General features: G+C 35.8%; 1 pseudogene; it reads left to right on the forward strand.

The window, feature by feature from the left end:
- Positions 1–4,279: 4,279 nt before the first annotated feature.
- LOC116640082 overlaps positions 4,280–19,473 on the forward strand; it is a 68,022-nt pseudogene continuing 52,828 nt past the window's right edge.

Here is a 19,473-nt window from a genome sequence, read left to right on the forward strand (position 1 = left end):
CCTTAGAGCACTTGACATCGTGGCAGATTTTTATAATTTAGAGAGGAATGTTATTTACTTCATTCACTGCAAAAGAAACATATAGAAGTATATACTTGGCATTAACAATTTCTTTATTATGTTTTTTTTCAAATCTTACAAAAAGCTGTTAATTTTCATTGTTGACTGATGTTGGTCCAACACTGCAACACTTTGACAGAGAGGACAGCAACAAAACTAAAGATAGGGCTTGTTTTCCTTTTGTATTCTTTTGAGAAACTATGTGCCATTGTACAGAAATTGTTTTCTATTGAACACAAAGAGGGAAAGCATCAGTTAAATAACTTCTATTATTAAAGGTGATTTATTTCACACTACTATTCACATTGACCCAAAAAGCAAAGTTTTATGAACCTTCAGGAAATAAAATACTACACAGTAAAGCCTAAGTAGTTAAAATCCACACTTAGAGACTTTTGTATATGTCAATCATATTTATAAGGCTAGAAGAAAATGCTATTACTCTCCTCTTAAATTTGTCCATGTTTATTAAATGTATTTAACATATTCTCTCATATATAACTCTGTTAGCTTGACTTAACCTTGCAGTAGAACCTTTCAAATACTAATGTAATGTTCTTTCAAGGATACAGTAGTATTTTACATCATCATATCTTAGGGTCTGGGATGAGGACATTGAACAGTAGAGGCAACAAGTTTCTGTAAAGTTTCCCACATCTTGATTTACCTCATCCCTGAAATGCAAGCACGTCTTTGGAATTTAATAACCCAGTCTCCTTGTACTTCAGATTTGATATATTGCATCTGTGGTATTGACTACCCTGCGTTTCCATTAATTAACTTTATAGAAGTTGCAATTTGCAGTAGGTTTCCATTTGGATTTGCTAACATCATTAGAATTGTTTTAGTGTCTAAAGTAAGTATGATAATGAAGTTTGATAAGCTAAAGTCCCATACTCTAGTAAATCTAAAGTATGCTTCCATAATATTTTACAAATGTGATTTATAAAACTTCAACTATACTGTAAACAAAAAAAATCACAAAAAAATTCAAGAAAACTCTTCACTGAATTACTTGCTAAAAAGTTATAAATCATGCCAATTAATCCAACAACGTTCACTTCAGGTTAATTTTATCAGGATATTAACATGTCCAAAAATTACTAATACCTGATAAAGATAACAAATTAGGCATTTCAAGAACACAAAAATGAGTGATATGGTCCTCAGCCTCAAGAACATTATCTGATACATAACTTAAAACACTTCATGAATAACATGTTGTAGAGACCAGTAAAATCCATGACTGAATTGAAGTGATAGAAGGGCTCAAGATATTAGGAGATACTACATCAACAAATAATTATGAAATTTCATTTTGATGGTGTTTGAGAATTATTTAAGTCATGTGATACGTACTCATACTTTCTGACTACACTGAGCACATTTTATAAGAGACTTGACTTCATTTTCTATTACTCTTTCCCCATATTGTGTTCCAGCAGTATATATCTTCTTCCTGGAATTCAAATAGGCTTCATTCCCATGTCAGAGCCTTTGCTAACTGCTGTAACTTCTCCCTGGAATATATCCCACCCTTACTTCCAACACCAGTTTTACCATGGCTAACTCCTTTCATCAATAATGCCTTAATTCAAATGTGATCTCTTTAACAAGAATGAGTTGATCACCCTGTCTAAATTACTCTCTTGGTCTGTCTTGTATCTTAGTTTCTTTTAACTGTATTCCCCTCTTATTATTACCCATTAACCCCTTTTAATTTTTTTATCACTTTTTACTAGTTGAAATTATTGTATATTTATTCATTAATTGACTGTATCTTCCCCAACTAGAGTACAAGCACCATGGTGGTACTCTCACGTCACTCTTTTTCATTGTTCTAGCCACAATGCTTAAAGCAGTGTTCACTATGTAGTAGACATTCAACAGTATTGATGAATTTTGCTTAAATATGGTTGAAGAATTCACTGCATAGAAGAAAGTTTTGTTTGACATTTTATATTTTAAAACTAAATACACAGATGTAGTGTTTCTCTTATTTAAATCTCATATTTTTTTTAATGAAGAACCTTAACCCCATTCCCTCACTATTTAAACCCCAATGAGATTTTCCCAAACAGCACTTAACAATACATATAGGTCTTGAAGATGTATTTTTTTTAAAGATTTACTTATTCATTTTTAGAGAGACAGAGACAGAGAGCACATGTGTGTGAGCATGGGATTGGGACTCAGGGAGGAGAGAATCTCCAGCAGACTCCCTGCTAAGCATGGAACCCTACTAGGGGATCAGTCTCACAACCTTGAGATCATGACCTGAGCCAAAACCAAGAGTCAGATGCTCAAATAAGCCACCCAGGCGCCCCATGTCTTGAAAATATTAAAAAGATTTGAAAGGCTGGAGAATTTAAGACAAGCAGAGGAAGAAAACTCTATCCAGTGGGCATAGCTTATGGAAAAGGAAGACAACAAGGTAGAAACAGCAAGTGGTTGAATTAGTCAGGATCACAGGGTATATACAATAAAATAATGGCAGTTAAGACTTAGGAGAGAGAAGATTAAGGTGGATTAAGTTCTTTTAGGCTAGCATATTAAAATTTTACAGAGGTGACATTTGAATAAAAAATGGCTAGAACTTAAGAAAAGGGTATTTCATGTATAAGAAGTTTGTGCATCTAGAACAGAAGTAAAAAAAACATGTCTGCCATTAACTCAGTCTGAGCTCAAATATTGAAGGAACACAACTTTCATGCCCAGCATAATGGCTGTATCCATTCTTACCAAACTCCACTGTGAAACCTGTTCTCATTCCCTTTACTATATTAATTTCTCTCTTCATTTCCCTTGATACTTATTTTTGTTTTCTATGGGATTCCTATTTTACAGCACAATTTATTTTATTTAATTTTTGAAAAGGTTTTTCCTGTTTAGAATCAAAATATCTATTTAGATACAGACTTCTCCTTTTTATTTTTGTATCTCTGATGATGACTAAAATTCATCATCATATCTAATAGTTAGATAAAGGGCTCATCCTCACCATCTCTTCCCCCTCCCGGCCCCCCTACACACACATACTTTCCACTATGCTCTGCTCTGATCTTGACATGGTCCTTTGTCTATGATTATAAGAACAGTGTCCTTTACATTATTTCTCTGGGAAAAGCATTTTTATTTGTTTGATGGTTTTTTAAAGTTTATGTCACAATTCCTAGTATAAATTTTATTTTCACATGCTAATTACATTAAACCTAATGTTTTCATGAACATATTTCTTTTTTTTTTTTTAAGATTTTATTTATTTGAGAGAGAGAGAATGAGAGACAGAGAGCAAGAGAGGGAGGAGGGTCAGAGGGAGAAGCAGAGTCCCTGCTGAGCAGGGAGTCCGATACGGGACTCAATCCCAGGACTCCAGGATCATGACCTGAGCCGAAGGCAGTCGCTTAACCAACTGAGCCACCCAGGCACCCTTCATGAACATATTTCTGTTCAAGAGATTTCTCCCTTAGGAATTTTTTTTTTTTTTTTTTTTTTTTTACTAAAACACTGGGAAACCATCTTAAAATTCCCACTAGGGCAACCTGACCCTCATAGATGCGTCATCTTCACTGGGATATTTTCCTAGAGATACTTTACTGACCTTGACTCAAATACCCATTATTTGTTGCTTTCCATACTAGTATTTCATAGTTTATAGCCAGTATGTGTTAGAATGACATTGGCATCTTAACTTTCTTAATTAATCAGAAATTATGTATTCTTTGAATAAAACCAGTAGAATAGGTTCATTTTAAAGGCATAAAACATTGAGACAAGGTTATAACTAACACACACACACATGCACACAAGAAAACTAGTAGACAACTTAAAAGCTGATTAAAACTAATGGATTTGGGTTTTATAAAGAACCTGTATGGAATATACAATGCAACCAATTTTTAAATGGTGATGTAACATCTTATAAAATATGCGTCATTTTCATAGATTTTAAATTTAAAATATCTATTTGAACAACATAAATATGTAATTCACCCTAATTTATAGACCACCGTATACATGTGCTTGAAAAACAAGATAAAATTTGCACTCCATTTATTGTCTTGAGCATCAAAAAATATTAGAAAAAAATAGAAACAGTGAAAAATTAGGAGAAAATTGAAAAATAGATTTTGGAGATTCACTTCTGGCATGATAGAGTAAGGAGGTCAAAAATTCTTTCCCCCAAAAGCAACTATAAAGTTGAACAGAAGGTTCAACCATGTTGGTGCTCTGGAAATCGACCAATGACACTGAGGAAGCTGAGAAGTGTTTATTCATGAAAACTACTGAATTTCATTCAGGTAAGAATAGCTTGAAGTGTATGGAGTTCTTGCCTGGAGCTGTTTCAGCTTCCCCAGCTCCCCCCAGCTCTGTTAGTGTATCAGTTCAAACGAGGCAGGGAGGCTGTGAAAATCAGCAGCCTGCCAACCACTGCTGAAATGGTCTCACTTGACTTACCAATAATTCCACTTTTTAGAATCTACCCAAAGTAAATGAAAACATAGGTGCACAAAGAGACTTGTATGTGAATGCTCATAACAGCATTATTAATAATTGTTTAAAAACGTAGAAAATTCAAATATTAAATATTTGTTTATGAATATATAAACAAATGTGGCATATCCATATAATGGTCACCAATGAAAATGAAGGAAATATTGACTATGCTGCAACATGGACATGGCTCAAAAACATCATGCTGGGGGGCACCTGGGTGGCTCAGTCATTAAGCGTCTGCCTTCGGCTCAGGTCATGATCCTGGGTTGCTGGGATCTAGCCCCACATCGGGCTCCCTGCTCCGTGGGAAGCCTGCTTCTCCCTCTCCCACTCCCCCTGCTTGTGTTCGTTTGCTCACTGTGTCTCTCTGTCAAATAAGTAAATAAATAAAATCTTTAAAAAAAAATCATGCTGAGAGAAATAAACCAGATACAAAAGTCTGTCCATAGTATTATTCAATTTATACGAAATCCCAGAAAAAAAGCAAATTAATTGAGACAGAAAGCAGTTCGGTGTTTAACTGGTAGTTAGGCATGGATAGGAATTACCTGCAAATGGGATTGAGAGAAATTTCACTGGTGATAGAAAGTTCTAAAACTGGATTGTGGTGATGGTGACACAACTATATAAATTAATAAAAATCACTGAATTATATACTTGCAATTGATGAAATTTTATGGTATGTAAATTATATCTCAATAAGCTCTACAAAAATAAACATTGTATTAAAAACAATAACTGTGCCAATTTAAAACATAGGACAACATTGTAAAGCAATAGAGGTAGTAAAAAAAATCTTCAATTTTTTCTTTAGTAATAAAACACATGGTAATATTGAGAATATGTTCAATAAAGAACAATAAATGGATTACATTTCATACTCTCTTAGATGCTCATAAAGAATATATTCTGTTTCAACAGGAAACAAACAAAAGGAAGCCTTTAGTACTGTAATAGATATACTGGAAAAACAAAAACAGAAATGGATTATAATGGAGCTTAACACTACATGTGCATTCATACCAAACAGTGTATGATTAAATGGTTTATAAATTTTGGTTTTGTTTGTGATTCATAAAAAGACTACTTAGAATTAGTCACTGCTAAAATGAACTTAAAATACAGGAATATCATAACATCTTGATACATATTCCCAAATTTGACAATAATCCTAAAAATATGTATGATATTACCAATACATTATGAAGAAATTTTTAAAACTACCGATGGCAAAAATTAAATTTTGATAAATAATCCTGAAGATTATTATTCTTTCTCTTCTATACATAGAAAATCAAATTACAATATAGTTTTCATATGAGGAGAACATTATAGGATATATAGACAAAAATGAAGGCCAAAAATATATTGGAGATATGGCAGGATAGTTTAAAAAAGGCTAGTTTATTGTTTTGAATAACTATCATATTTGTCAGCTTTTTAAAAATTTATAATTTATTGGATTTGTTTTTTATTTAAATAAACATGTACTTTTTTTTTTTTTTTAAGATTTTATTTATTTGACCGAGAGAGAGATAATAAGAACAGGAACACAAGCAGGGGGAGTGGGAGAGGGAGAAGCAGGCTTCCCATGGAGCAGGGAGCCCGATGCGGGGCTCGATCCCAGGACCCTGGGATCATGACCTGAGCCGAAGGCAGACACCTAACGACTGAGGCACCCAGGCGCCCCATAAATAAATATGTACTTTAGTACTGTATTCATAGTTTTCTATTTTTTTCCTGAAGCGTTTCCCTCTTGTAATTTGTATAAACTTCATGACCTACGAAATCTCCATCTCTCTCTACCCTTAATGACATTTCAAAATCTGTGATGCTTTTTGTACCAGTATCAAAAAATAATCAGTTTATGATTTGCTGAATCCTGGTCTCTACCACGAGAGTCAAACCCTGAGGTTACCATTTCCCTTCCTAAGATCGGAGTTCCTCTCTCTCTCTCATGGTTTAGAAGCCTCAGCTAGTAATGAGGCAGTCCTCTTGGCACAGCCCAACTATTTGCTTTTCTGATCATAGTTTTGGAAGAACAAAACTCTCTTAACTCTCTACTTGGTGCAAAGGTACCCTATTCTTTCTCATGTAAAGCTAAACTTTTCCTTCTTGCAAGAGAAAAAGGGAAATTGACCTCTTCTTCCTTCTATTGTGTTTCATATTGCGGAGGAAAATCAGACTATGTTAAAATTTTTACTGAGAAATGCTACAACAGAAAGGTATTGAAATAACCAAATACAATAACAGCTTAGTTTGAACTTGAGAACGTTTCCCTTAACTACATTCCCATCTCTATATCCCACTCCCTATCATCTTAGTAACCCTTGGTTTGAGTCTTGAGTACAGGAAATATTCATTTTGGTGGTAATAATAATAATAATAGTACTCTTTTATTATAAACCTATGTCATTTGGAATTAGTAAGATTTCAAATCTCAAATTTATTTTTTTTCTGCCTCTGTAAGAAGCTAAAAAAAAAAAAAAAAAAGAATCTTGCCCTGAGAGCAGTTAAATTAACTGAAGTCCTTGGTGTTCATCTACATACATTCATTCGCCTCTAGGCTTTCACCAGCTGTTAAAAGTTCTGCCTCATGGCTCACGCTTGACATTGCTGTTGGTGTGTAGCTCTTCTTTCATTGTCACAGAGGTATTGCTCCTCCTGTCACTGCCAATCTTCCCCTGCAGTCCTCATGTCACTGCTGAGACAGCTCTCACAGAAGTGACTGAGGCACTCTTCCACTTAAGAGACTCTACTGCTCTCTTATTATCTTACGTCTTCCTAAGTCAAGAAACTCATCTTATCCCTTGGTCAGGAGATATAGTGTCATCAGACATCACGTGCTAGAAGATATTCTTCCTTGTATTCTTTTAATTGTTAGTGAGCACGGATCTCTATTCTCATTTCAGGTAAGTTTCCTCACTCCTCATCCAAGGGCATTATCTAATAGGGTGGGGTGTCAGCCCCAGTCCTGACATTTATTTAAGAGATTTTACCTCAAATCTTAACCCTGTATCTTTCCATGTATTTTTTTCCTTATGGGAAGCTTATCTGGTATACATGGACCACCCTAGAAATCATGATGGCCCACACACGCATGCCAGTGGAAATGTAGAACAGTTTCTTTCCTGGGGCCAGAGAAATAAAACGTACATTTTATTTTAAATGTGGCATCTGTTCTTTAAGAATTTTTATATCTCCAAAGAAAGCATTATTTTGTCTTACATATAATATCTATGTATATATCAAACATATATATATAATATGAATCAATATTACATATAAATCAATTATATTTGTACATGTATAGATGAGATACATAACTAGAAAATCTCACAAGACCGTCTCAACAATATTTGTCACCTTACTTAAACCTTTCACTGATCCACAATTAACATTTTACCACCTCCTACATAAAAAAAATTATCGATATTCTGAAACACTCCACGGTTGATTTCTCTAAGTCACTGTGAAATAAATTGCATGATACACACTAAAATTAAATGATACACACTAAAAATGTCAGAAATAAGTCACTGTTATAAAAATAAAATTTTAGAGATAAGTTTTAAAAATACATTTATTTATTTTAGAAAGAGTGAGAGTGTGTGCGAGTGGGGTGGGGCAGAGGGAGAGACTCTCAAGTAGACTCCTCACTGAGCACAGAACCCTGGGCTCTGTCCCATGAACCATTAGATTACAACCTGAGCTGAAACCAAGAGTTAGCACTCAACCGACTGAGCCACCCAGGCACCCCAGATTAGTTTTAAAATTATTAATAATAACATTCCTTTTTAAATTTTTACAGATTAAAGACATTAATTAAAGATACTTAGGGACATATGAGAAAGTACAAAGAATACATGATAAATATCTAAAATTCCATTTCATAGATAACCATTGCTAATTTCCTCTTCCAGTAGGTCTATATCTGTACCCACAAATATTCACAACAACTAGAATCATACTGAAACTACTTATTTACATACTTAGTGTAACCATTTTTTTTCCATTTAAATATTGTGAACTTTTCCTTCATTTATTAAATCTTCTAAGTCATGACATTTAAAGAACAATGCTTTGGATTTTTAAACTCATAAGCAAGAAAAGATCATTTAGAAATATGTGAGGAATAAGAAAGGGACAAAGCCATACCTAATCTAAACTAACAAAAATAAAATTAAAAAGCAAATGCTTTATTTTTTTCTTTAAATTCTTTTTTTTAAGTTTTATTTTATGATGTTATGTTAATCACCATACATTACATCATTAGTTTTTGATGTAGTGTTCCATGATTCATTGTTTGCGTATAACACCCAATGCTCCATTCAATATGTGCCCTCTTTAATACCCATCACCAGGCTAACCAATCCCCTCGCCTGCCTCCCCTCTAGAACCCTCAGTTTGTTTCTCAGAGTCCATAGTCTCTCATGGTTCATCTCCCCTCTGATTCCCCCCCTTCATTTTTCCCTTCCTACTATGTTTGTTTTCTTTAAACATATAATGTATTATTTGTTTCAGAAGTACAGGTCTGTGATTCATCAGTCTTACAAAATTCACAGCACTCACCATAGCACATACCCTCCCCAATGTCCATCACCCAGCCACCCCATCCCTCCCACCCTCACCACTCCTACAACCCTCAAGTTGTTTCCTGAGATTAAGAATTCCTCATATCAGTGACGTCATATGATACATGTCTTTCTCTGACTGACTTATTTCACTTAACATAATACCCTCTTGTTCCATCCATGTTGTTGCAAATGGCAAGATTTCGTTTTTTCTTATGGCTGCATAATATTCCATTGTCTTTATATACCACATCTTTATCAATTCATCTGTTGATGGACATCTTGGCTCTTTCCATAGTTTGGCTATTGTAGACATTGTTGCTATAAACATTGGGGTGCATGTACGCCTTCAGATCACTACATTTGTATCTTTGGGGTAAATACCCAGGAGTGCAATTGCTGGGTTGTACAGTAGCTCTATTTTCAACTTTTTGAGGAACCTCCATACTGTTTTCCAGAGTGGTTGCACCAGCTTGCATTCTCACCAACAATGTAGGAGGGTTCCCCTTTCTCCACATCCTCACCAACATCTGTCGTTTCCTGACTTGTTAATTTTAGCCATTCTGACTGCTGTGAGGTGGTATCTCACTGAGGTTTTGATTTGTATTTCCCTGATGCAGAGCGATGTTGAACACTTTTTCATGTGTCTGTTGGCCATTTGGATGTCTTCTTTGGAAAAATATCTGTTCATGTCTTCTGCCCATTTCTTGACTGGATTCTTTGTTCTTTGGGTGTTGAGTTTGATAAGTTCTTTATAGATTTTGGATACTAGCCATTTATCTGATATGTCATTTGCAAATATCTTCTCCCATTCTGTCGGTTGTCTTTTGGTTTTGTTGACTATTTTCTTTGCTGTGCAAAAGCTTTTTATCTTGATGAAGTCCCAATAGTTGGTTTTTGCCCTTCCTTCCCTTGCCTTTGGTGATGTTTCTAGGAAGAAGTTGCTGCGGCTGAGGTCGAAGAGGTTGCTGCCTGTGTTCTCCTTTAGGATTTTGATGGACTCCTGTCTCACATTTAGGTCTTTCAACCATTTGGAGGCTATTTTTGTGTGTGGTGTAAGGAAATGGTCCAGTTTCATTCTTCTGCATGTGGCTGTCCAATTTTCCCAACACCATTTGTTGAAGAGACTGTCTTTTTTCCATTGCACATTCTTTCCTGCTTTGTCGAAGATTAGTTGACCATAGAGTTGAGGGTCTATTTCTGGGCTCTCTATTCTGTTCCATTGATCTATGTGCCTGTTTTTGTGCTAGTACCATACTGTCTTGATGATTACAGCTTTGTAATAGAGCTTGAAGTCCGGAATTGTGATGCCATCAGCTTTGCTTTTCTTTTTCAACATTCCTCTGGCTATTTGGGGTCTTTTCTGGTTCCATACAAATTTTAAGATTATTTGCTCCATTTCTTTGAATAAAGTTGATGGTATTTTGATGGGGATTGCATTGAATGTGTAGATTGCTCTAGGTAGCATTGATATCTTCACAATATTTGTTCTTCCAATCCATGAGCATGGAACGTTTTTCCATTTCTTTGTGTCTTCCTCAATTTCTTTCATGAGTATTTTGTAGTTTTCTGAGTACAGATTCTTTGCCTCTTTGGTTAGATTTATTCCTAGGGATCTTATGGTTTTGGGTGCAATTGTAAATGGGATCGATCCTTAATTTCTCTTTCTTCTGTCTTGTTGGTATATAGGAATGCCACTGATATCTGTGCATGGATTTTATATCCTGCCACTTTACTGAATTCCTGTATGAGTTCTAGCAGTTTTCAGGTGGAGTCTTTTGGGTTATCTACATAAAGTATCATATCATCTGCAAAGAGTGAGAGTTTGACTTCTTCTTTGCCGATTTGGATGCCTTTTATTTCTTGTTGCTGTCTGATTGCTGTGGCTAGGACTTCTAGTACTATGTTGAATAGCAGTGGTGATAGTGGACATCCCTGCCGTGTTCCTGACCTTAGGGGGAAAGCTATCAGTTTTTCCCCATTGAGAATGATAATCGCTGTGGGTTTTTCATAGATGGCTTTTACGAAATTGAGGTTTGTACCTTCTAACCCTACACTCTGAAGAGTTTTAATCAAGAAAGGATGCTGTACTTTGTCAAATGCTTTTTCTGCATCTACTGAGAAGATAATATAGTTCTTGTTCTTTCTTTTATTAATGTATTGAATCACATTGATTTGCGGATGTTGAACCAACCTTGCAGCCCAGGGATAAATCCCACTTGGTCGTGTTGAATAATCCTTTTAATGTACTGTTGGAGCCTATTGGCTAGTATTTTGGTGAGAATTTTTGCATCCATGTTCATCAAGGATATTGGTCTGTAATTCTCCTTTTTGATGGGGTCTTTGTCTGGTTTTGGGATCAAGGTAATGGTGGCCTCACAAAATGAGTTAGGAAGTTTTCCTTCCATTTCTATTTTTTGGAACAGTTTCAGAAGAATAGGTATTAATTCTTCTTTAAATGTTTGGTACAATTCTCCTGGGAAGCCATGTGGCCCTGGGCTCTTGTTTGTTGGGAGATTTTTGATTACTGCTTCAATTTCCTTAGTGGTTATGGGTCTGTTCAGGTTTTCTATTTCTTCCTGGTTCAGTTTTGGTAGTTTATACATCTCTAGGAATGCATCCATTTCTTCCAGGTTATCTAATTTGCTGGCATACAGTTGATCATAATATGTTCTTATAATTGTTTTATTTCTTTGGTGTTGGTTGTGATCTCTCCTCTTTCATTCATGATTTTATTTATTTGGGTCATTTCTCTTTTCTTTTTGATAAGTCTGGCCAGGGGTTTATCAATCTTATTAATTCTTTCAAAGAACAAGCTCCTAGTTTCATTGATCTGTTCTACTGTATTTTGGTTTCTATTTCATTGATTTCTGCTCAGATCTTCATTATTTCTCTTCTCCTGCTGGGTTTAGGCTTTATTTGCTGTTCTTTCTCCAGCTCCTTTAGGTGTAGGGTTAGGTTGTGTATTTGAGACCTTTCTTGTTTCTTGAGAAAGGCTTGTATTGCTTTATACTTTCCTCTTAGGACCACCTTTGCTGTATCCCAAAGACTTTGAACAGTTGTGTTTTCATTTTCATTTGTTTCCATGAATTTTTTTAATTCTTCTTTAATTTCCTGGTTGACCCATTCATTCTTTAGTAGGATGCTCTTTAGCTTCCATGTATTTGAGTTCTTTCTGACTTTCCTCTTGTGATTGAGTTCTAGTTTCAAAGCATTGTGGTCTGAAAATAGGCAGGGAATGATCCCAATCTTTTGGTACCGGTTGAGACCTGATTTGTGACCTAGGATGTTATCTATTCTGGAGAATGTTCCATGTGCACTAGAGAAGAATGTGTATTCTGTTGCTTTGGGATGGAATGTTCTGAATATATCTGTGAAGTCCATCTGGTCCAGTGTGTCATTTAAAGCCTATATTTCCTTGTTGATCTTTTGCTTAGATGATCTGTCCATTTCAGTGAGGGGGGCGTTAAAGTCCCCTACTATTACTGTATTGTTGTCGATGTGTTTCTTTGACTTTGTTATTAATTGGCTTATATAATTGGCTGCTCCCACGTTAGGGGCATAGATATTTAAAATTGTTAGATCTCCTTGTTGGATAGACCCTTTAAGTATGATATAGTGTCCTTCCTCATCTCTTATTATAGTCTTTGGTTAAAATCTAATTTGTCTGATATAAGGATTGCCACTCCAGCTTTCTTTTGATGTCCATTAGCATGGTAAATGGTTTTCCACCCCCTCACTTTCAATCTGGAGGTGTCTTTGGGTCTAAAATGCGTCTCTTGCAGACAGCATATCAATGGGTCTTGTTTTTTTATCCAATCTGATACTCTGTGTCTTTTGTTTGGGGCATTTAGCCTATTTACATTCAGGGTAACTGTTGAAAGATATGAATTTAGTGCCATTGTATTGCCTGTAAGGTGACTGTTACTGTATATTGTCTGTGTTCCTTTCTGATCTATGTTACTTTTAGGCTCTCTCTTTGCTTAGAGGACCCCTTTCAATATTTCTTGTAGGGCTGGTTTTGTGTTTGCAAATTCTTTTAGTTATTGTTTGTCCTGGAAGCTTTTTAACTCTCCTTCTATTTTCAATGACAGCCTAGCTGGATGTAGTATTCTTGGCTGCATATTTTTCTAGTTTAGTGCTCTGAATATATCATGCCAGTCCTTTCTGGCCTGCCAAGTCTCTGTGGATAGGTCTGTTGCCAATCTAATGTTTCTACCATTGTAGGTTTCAGACCTCTTGTCTCGAGCTGCTTTCAGGAATTTTCTCTTTGTCTCTGAGACTTCTAAGTTTTACTATTAGATGTCAGGGTGTTGACCTATTTTTATTGATTTTGAGGGTGGGTTCTCTGTGCCTCCTGGATTTTTATGCCTGTTTCCTTCCCCAAATTAGGGAAGTTCTCTGCTATAATTTGCTCCAATATACCTTCTGCCCCCCTCTCTCTCTTCTTCTTCTGGGATGCCAATTACTCTAATATTGTTTTGTCTTATAGTATCACCTCTCTCTCGAATTCTGCTTTGGTGATCCAGTGGTTGTTTATCTCTCTTTTTCTCAGCTTCTTTATTCTCCGTCATTTGGTTTCTATATCACTAATTCTCTCTTCTGCCTCATTTATCCTAGCAGTTAGAGCCTCCATTTTTGATTGCACCTCAATAGCGTTTTTGATTTCAACTTGGTTAGATTTTAGTTCTTTTATTTCTCCAGAAAGGGTTTCTCTAATATCTTCCATGTTTTCAAGCCAGCTAGTATCTATATAATTGTCATTCTGAACTCTAGTTCCGACATCTTACTAATGTCCTTATTGATTAGGTCCCTGGCAGTCAGTACTGCCTCTTGTTTTTTTTGAGGTGAGTTTTTTCATCTTGTCGTTTTGTCCAGAGGAGAACGGATGAATGAGGGAACAAAATGCTAACAGGGTAACAATGACCCCAGAAAAATATAAACTAAACAATCAGAAGAGACCTGAAACTGGGGGGAAAGAAAGGGAAAGAAAGAAAAAAGAAAAAAGAATATGATCAAATATGATCAGGCTGGTGAATAGATCAGTGCCACACACTAGATTTTGGGTGTATTTTGGTCTGTTAGAAGAAAGTGCCTTCCAAAATTTTAAAGAAAGAAAAACTTATATATGTACAAAAATAAGGGTAAATATGATGAAGGGATGGAATATGACTGTAAAGATGAAAATTATAAAAGATTTTATAAAAGGAATTGATAAGAAGTTGGTTGAAAAAAGGAAGAGGAGAAATTAAAAAAAAAAGGGAGAGAATGTGATCAGGAGAGTAGAACAAAGCCATACACTAGAGATTTAGGGTATATTTTGGTGTGTTAGAAGAAACTATATCCCAAAATTTTAAAGAGAGAACAACTAAAAATAAGGTTAACTACTATGAAGGGATAGAATATGACTCTAAAATGAAAAATAAAAAAGATAAAGAAAAAAAAAAAGGATTGATAAGATGTTGGTTGAAAAAGGGAAAAAGAAAAATTAAAAAAAAAATAGAAAAAGAAAAAAAAGAAAATTAAAAAAATTAACTTTGAAAGACTAAAGAATCATGGGAAAAAAAGCCATGAATTCTATGTGCTGTATTCCCCTAGTGCTGGCGTTCTGCCGTTCTCATTGATCGGTAAATTTGGTCTTGGCAGGCTGTTCTTGCTGATCTTCTGGGGGAGGAGCCTGTTGCCGAGGTTCTCAAATGTCTTTGCTGGAGGTGGAATTGCCCCACCCTTGCTGGGGGCCGGGCTAAGTAATCTGCTTGGGTTTGCTCTCGGGACCTTTTGTTCCCTGCAAGCTTTCCGTACAGCTTTGGAGGATGAGAGTGAAAATATTGGCTTCCCAATCTCTGCCCTGGAGGAGCCGAGAACTTGGGGCCCCACTCCTCAGTGAGCCCCCAGAGAAAAGCAGTCAATCATTCCCATCTCCCTGGTCTCTGGCCTCACTCTGTGCTCATCCGGTCTGTGACCGAGCGTTTTTATCTCTGGCATCCGACCCCGTTTGGAGTCTCCAAACCCAGCCGTTTCCTGTGGTGTGCTCCTGCACCGCTCCTCCTGGGGGAGGAAGGGGAGTCTCCCCGGATCTGCTGCTTGTTGGGTCCCTGCTGGAGGAGCAGTGGCCCGACTGTGCCGTGGATCACAGTTTATGGCAACCCCGAGCTGAGAGCCGTCTCCTTGGCTCTGTCTTTGCAGCCGACTTCCCTGCTCTGGTACCTGAGAGCTCTGCAGCACTCAGGCACCCCCAGCCTTTCTGTTACCCCGAGGGTCCTGAGACCACACTGTCCCAGCAAGGGTTCCACCCTCTGCTTAGCCACTAGAGTGACGTCCCTCAGCAGAGCAGATTTCTAAAAGTTCCGATTTTGTGCTCCACTGCTCTATCACTTGCCGGTAGCTGGCTGATGGTGGCTCCCTCCCCGCCGCGGTCTATTTTCCCAAATATCACTTTGGATTCACTTCTCAGCATGTCCTACCTTCCAGAAAGTGGTCGCTTTTCTGTTCAGAGAGTTACTGCTATTCTTTTCCTCAATCTCCTGTTGAGTTTGTAGGTGTTCAGAATGGTTTGATACCTATATAGCTGAATTCCTGGGACCAGACAAAATTTAGGTCTCCTACTTCTCTGCCATCTTGCTCCTCTTCAAAAGTTTTCAAAAAGCAAATGATTTAAATCTACAGATGAATCTCCTATTCCCAAGTTGTAACTAAATCTGTAAGTGCAGGCAATCTTCATAATCCAAAATAATGTTGGGTGGTGCACTGAAAGACATTCAGAACTCCAGCAGAATTTTGAAAATGGAGCAATTTGCCCAGCCACAAGCCTTCAGATTAGCTTGTCTAAAAAACAACATAACTGAGACTTAGCTAAAATGTCTAAGTCTTCCACCTTGAGGGAGAATTTTATTAGGGTTATCCAGAGTAACAGAACCAATAATACATATATATATGGAGATGTACAGATATTGGCTCACATGGTTATGGAGACTGAGAAGTCCCATAATCTGCAACGTGTGCACCAGGAAAGTTGGTAGCATACTTGAGTCTGCATCTGAAGTTCTGAGAATCAGGGGAGCCAGTAATACAAGTGTTGGAGTCCAAAGACTCTAGGGCCAGGAGCTCCATTGTCAGGAAAAGACAATGCAAGCTCAAGCAAAGAGAGAGAGAAAACTTGCCCTTCCTTTGTCTTTTTGTTTCATTCAGGCTTGTAATGTGTTGGATAATGCCATCCACATTGGTGAGGGTGGTTCTCTTAACTCAGTCCACTGAATCAACTGCTAATCTCTTCCAGAAACACCCTCACGGACACACTCAGAAATAATATTTTATGAGCTATTTGGGCATCCTTTAGCCCAGTCAAGTTGACACATAGAATTAACCATCCCAAGGACTAAGCTGAATACTTGAAAAAACTTAGATGATACCTATACCTACCCACTCACTTCATCCAGGGCAGATAACTTCTGTTCTCTTCTATGCTCAACTACAGTGCTTTAGGGAGTTCTGTTGTGGAAATTTAAAAAGCGACCTATATCAATATTGAGGAAGGCCTTTTCTGTATATATTATTCCTTAATCTAAACCTACCTTTTTGACTATGAAAAAATGATAATTAAGGAAAATTAATTTTCAGAAAGAGGATTACAAGTTATCAGAGAAAATGGCTCTCACTGAAGCAGAAATAAGTCTGGAAATAAGCTAGTACTTTGAAAATATTTTAAGTAGTATCCTAAGTGAGATGTAGGAACACAGTATATTCGTAAAACAGGAATATTCAGCTACAAAGACAGAACGATTGTATTTTTAAATTAACTAAATCTCTTTGACATTTATGGAGAAATCTGCTAATAGGGTTTGTATACAAGGAATATGTTAATTTAGATTTCAAGAAATGAGGTAGGGAAGGGCATCTGAAATGAAAACAGAAATAGACCCGGGAAATAGCACAAAAAAAGACCAGTGAAAGAATAGTCGAGGAAAAGATATGCTAAAAATGAAAAGTTATTGGCTTGCCTGAAAAACCATTAAAAAAAAAAAGCCACTTTGGTGGGTGAGAGCAATATTGGCAGAGGAATTCAGAGTGGAAGCCTGGGGTTAGACTTTAGGGTCTCATAGGGCCCGTAAAAGAGTCTGAATCTTCTTAAAATTGTAATGGTATGTCACTGAAGGAAAAAGGAAAGCATCTGATTTGTAGAAAACAGACATGAGGAGGGGCAAGACTGGAGTCTATTTAGGAAGCTATTTTTTAGCCAATTTAAAAGGAGATAGTAATTTAGAGTGGTGGCAGTGGGGATCAAAGTGAATTCCAGCTATATTTAGAAATAGAATTGGTAGGCGTTTTCGGTGACTTGGTTATGGAGAAGAAGGTATCAACAAAACAGAATAGGAAGTTCAGGAAGATAATCTGTTATTTAGAGGAATTTGGTAAATTATAAAGATGACAATTCAGATCCCAGATATATAAATTAACCTTTCAGTGGACTGGAACAATTGACTCACAATTTGGAAAAATAAATTACATAGCCATCTGACATTACATATATATTTCAGATGTACAAAATATTAAAGATTTAAAATTAAAAACTACAGGAAACTATAAAAGAATATTTTTATAAAATTAGATAAGTAAAACCTTTCTAATTGTGACATAAACCCAGAAGCCATATGGGAAACCTTGGGCAGAACTATGTACAAACTAAAAACATCTGTATAGCAATAAACACCCTAAAGTTAAAAGAATGGAAATATTTCAACATATATGGCACACAAAGGATCTCTTTTTATAACATATGAGCTGAATCTAACCAATTACATGAAAATAAAAATGATAGGAAAAAACACAATCAATTGTATGCCTATTATATGTGTGCTAAACATGTCATATACATTATTTCATCTCTTCCTCACAAAACATCTATGATGTAGGAACTATTTTAAATCTTCATTCTACAGATGAGGAAACTGAGGCTCAGTATGGTTAAGTGATCTGCTCAGGATTGCACAACCATGATATTCTGGATTTTATGCTTATACATCAATTGTGAAATTAAATTTAATGCTATGCTTTATACTCTGCTCTGACATATTACACTATACTGTTAAATCCCATCCTATCCTTTCCTATCTCATCTTATTCTATATCATATTCAACTCTATTATACTGTACTAAATATCCTATGGTATACTATTTCATATCAAACCATCTAGCTTCAATATGGTTAAAAGCAAAAATACTTCTTTTTATAACATATACATATGTTATCTCTCCTACCTATTGGGAAAACGTGTATTTCCTATTTCTAATATATCCTCTGTGTTTGTGTCATACACACACACACACACACACACACACACACACAGAGAAACATTGCCTAATATTTGTTAGCAGCACTACAGAGATTATTTCATGAATAATAGCTTTTTATGAAATTGTGCTAAGCACTATTTATTATGATTGTGTATTTCAAACATGAATTCACTGTTATATATCAGAACAATAAATGATATGCACAGATAGTTTGGAGGCAGCCAGTCCAAGAAAATAATTATTCTAGAAAAAAATATTCTATCTTAAGATGTTTTATTGAATTGATGAACTAAAAAAATTAATATACTCTTCAATAATAAATGCATTACTCTCTTGAAGTGACAACATTCCTCACTATAAAATTATTAATTTACTGGCTTAGTAATGATTTTGAAATCATCATTTATATACTACAGTGCTGCATAAGCATTTAAACATTACTAATTATTTTATGAGCAGATTAAAGAGCAGTTTTTATTACTTGAATGAATGTACTTCTAGAATTTATCACTGAACTCTTAAAATATTTAACCTACAAACACTCTACAGAAATACTTTCTCACATGTAAATATTCTCTAAAGGAAATAAACATTAATTATACTTCAGGTTCAACAAAAATAGAAATGAACACGGAACTTAATAGTTTTGCGCTTGCATTTCCTTTTTATAAAGGGAGAATCTAGCTGGGTGACTTGGCTGTCATGTGCTGTAAGACTGATCACCTCACTAGGTAATTTATTAGGTTCTTATCAGCACGATCTATTACTGCTCCCGCCAAAACATTTGATTTGGCAGAAGCAATGGATGCAAAGCCTCGCATTTATGAGTTTATTAGAGATGTACTTTTTTTTTAATTTAAAAGAAATATGCTTAGATTGATAGCTCTAGGTTGGTCTATAAAAAGATTTGGGAGATAACTGTTCATAAGCATTTCCTAAGCTTATATATTTGGATTTAAAAAAACATCTCTAAAGATCTTGTTTATAACTGTCGTCAAGTATTTAAAATTTATAATAAAAACACAGTATGCTTTTGAAGTAGAGTCCCTCC

The sequence above is a fragment of the Phoca vitulina genome, unplaced genomic scaffold (genome assembly GCF_004348235.1).
Source record: "Phoca vitulina isolate PV1807 unplaced genomic scaffold, GSC_HSeal_1.0 scaffold19, whole genome shotgun sequence".
In the NCBI taxonomy this organism is placed as follows: domain Eukaryota; kingdom Metazoa; phylum Chordata; class Mammalia; order Carnivora; family Phocidae; genus Phoca; species Phoca vitulina.